Here is a 3,228-nt window from a genome sequence, read left to right on the forward strand (position 1 = left end):
TGTAAATCAATGCCCTAGCAACCACCCATAACACTCAAGATACTGCAAAGCATTGCCCTATAGCAACCACCAAAAACACTTTAGCAGCTGCATAGCAATGCCACAGCAAACCCAAAATGCACTAACAACTGTTAAGCAACACCTTAGCAACCAACCAGAACACTCTAACAACTGCATAGCAACACCCCAACGAACACCCAAAACAATCTAGCAACAGCAGATTAGTATCCTAGCAACCATTCAAAACACCCTAGCAGCTGCATAGCAATGCCATAGCAACCACCCAAAACACCCTAGCAACTGCATAGCAACGCCCTAGCAAAAACCCAAACCACAGTAGCAACTGCATAGCAACACTTTAGCAACCACCCAGAACACCCTAGCAACTGCACAGCAGCGAACTAATAAAGAATATTCTGGAGACTTCTAGAGGGTTGGGCTGCAGTTGATGTCTCACGTTGTCTAGGTTCCTGACTAAAATGTATGAATGGCTACATTTATAAACAGTGTTGGGGAAAGTTACTTTCAAAAGTAATGCATTACAATATTGCCTTACTTAGTTACTTTTATGGAAAGTAATGCATGTTACTTTTGCTTTTTTTAAATCTGGTTTGGGCTTGTTTGACTTTACTTTAAAGTTCTATTTTTGCCAAATGTAAAATAAAAAAAAGGCTGAATTGGATCATCAAAGGTCAGCGGCAAAGACATTGGTTAACAAAATGGGATTAAATACATAAAGGATATTTATGTTATTTAACATTTAATTATTGCCGGTTTGCGTCATATTCTGATTTTCAACGTCTCTGCACCTACTGCCGAGCTCTCTGCGAATAAATGGGAAAACAAAGTAACGTGTTACGTATTTGAAAAAGTACCTCAGATACTTTCTTGTAAATTGAAACATAATGTGTTACTTTACCAGTTACTTGAAAAAGTAATCTGATTACGTAACTTGCATTACTTGTAATGCATTACCCTCAGCACTGTTTATAAACAGCAATATTAATTTAAATTATATTTTTTCACACACACATCACAAACAGAAATGAATCCAAAGGTTTTCCGGCTTTAGCGGCTCGGTTCCCTGTAGATTTGGACAAGAAGCTTCTTGACCAGTCAGAGCTCTTTTTTGGTGTCAGTCTCTGGACATTTAACGTGGGAATAAGTCTATTCAGAGGTTAGTGAAATGTCAGTCAGTTTTCAGTCTCTGGGCTCGGACTCGCCGTACCCTTCAGATGTGAATCAGTGAGTCCCGCGTCTCTCTATGAAGCAGTGACATTGGCTGGTCAACGTTTCAGCTCTGAAGAGAAAGAGAGCAAGATTGGAATCTCACCTTCAAGGACCCAGAGGAAAATTACATTTAAATTTGAGATTGGTGACCCTCTTCTCCTTCGGAGCATTGTGGAAATGAAATTAATGGCCCATGGGTACGACTCCAGGGTCTGAGGAGAGAGAGCGAGAGAGATGAATCAAAAAAGAAGAAAGAAATGAAGACTTTTTCGCTGTGAAGCAAACGTATAGGCGACTTTCTGGGAATGGAGAGGTATGAAGGCCAAGAACGTTCAAAAACACCGTAAAGGGAAGTAATTGAGATGGAAGGGAAGCCAGAGATAGAGCGAGCGACAGAAGGAAATGTAGGCTGGCTGGATATTTGCTCTTTTCCCCCTCTAGCTGTAATTAACACTGGCTGGCTCACTCCATAAATCAACACCTGTGTGGCTTTCACAACAGGTTCACCGCAGCTTCCCTCCGGAGGGCCATCAGAACGCCACCTCCACCTGAGTGTGAATGCACTCCTGTAGAGTTTTATACTCAGCTTTTATACTTTTAGGTTGCTTTGGTGAGATAAAAATAAAGCAGATATTTAAGTGAAAATAAGACCCCAAAATGTCATGTAGCCAGACTTTGGCTACCATAAACCATAAGTCTGGTCCATAAACCTGGTCCAGATTGCCGATAAGAACTGCCGACTTGGAAGTTGAGTTGTGCCAACCAATCAGTTTGGACCTAGTGAATTAAGCTAATAGATGGCCAGTGAGACTGTTGGTGGTTTGTGGGTGTGCACATAATATTGAATTAATTGAACAAAAGCACAGGCATGTAGTCATTAAATGCAAATTGAAAATGAGGTACAAACACATCCACACACAAAAAATACCACCATTTTCTCTTTTGGCAAGCAGCTCAGATGAACAACAACAAGCACTCAAACCACCCTAGTATTCCATCTAAAGCACTCCAGCAATGGTTTAGCAACACCTTAGCAACCACCCAACACATCATAGTGACTTAGCTTAGCAAGCACTCAAAAACAAAAACAAACAAAAAAAAAAAACCCTTGCAACTGCATAGCAATGGCCCAAAACACCCTAGTAATGACAAACAACAGCAACAACAACAAAAAACATCCCAGCAATGACATAACAATGCCCTAGCAACCAGCCAGAACACCCTAGCAGATGCATAGTAACGTCCTAGCAACCACCCAAAACTCTCTCTGTATTCACATGATATTGAATTAATTAAACAAAATGACAGGTGTGTAATCATTGCATGCAAAATGAATGCAATGTTAGGGATACAAACATGTCCTTTTGCCGCTGTGAATTTAATCACTATCACCAGTGAGACGTCTGCTCTACATGACATAACACACCAAAACATGAGGGAGGCGTTGTCTGTGTGTGTGTGTGTGAATATCTGATGCATGAGATTGAGAAGTGTGCCGAGTGTGCTGAGGTTAGCAGCTCTGATCAGATCACAGATGTGCGAAGGATGACTGCATTTTGTTGTCGGAGTCTCACCCAGATTACAAACCCTTTGTCTCAGATGTGTGATTAAGTTACTGATCTTTAATAGAGTTGAGATGTGATTGATTGATTAATACTTTCTTGGTTTTTGAAAGCAATTACACAGTTTGCACAGAGTGGAACTCTGGCAACCCAGACTGTCCAATGAAATTAGATAAGAAGAAAGGCACTACCCTGCAGGCACACAACATCATAAGACGTTGATATTTGGTTAAATGATATTAAATATTTAGTTGTGTAAAAAAGTTGTTGTATTTGGATGTGTAAAAAAACACCTCATGAGTAATATGTGGCTTCTTCATCATCATACTAGATGACCTCATTTAAATTATGGTGAGCTTTTCATAGACTGGACTGAAAAAAGATTTGTGTCTTTTGCATATAATAGTATGTAACCAAAGTATTGGTTTTCTCATAC

The sequence above is a fragment of the Onychostoma macrolepis genome, chromosome 01 (assembly GCF_012432095.1).
Source record: "Onychostoma macrolepis isolate SWU-2019 chromosome 01, ASM1243209v1, whole genome shotgun sequence".
In the NCBI taxonomy this organism is placed as follows: Eukaryota; Metazoa; Chordata; class Actinopteri; order Cypriniformes; family Cyprinidae; genus Onychostoma; species Onychostoma macrolepis.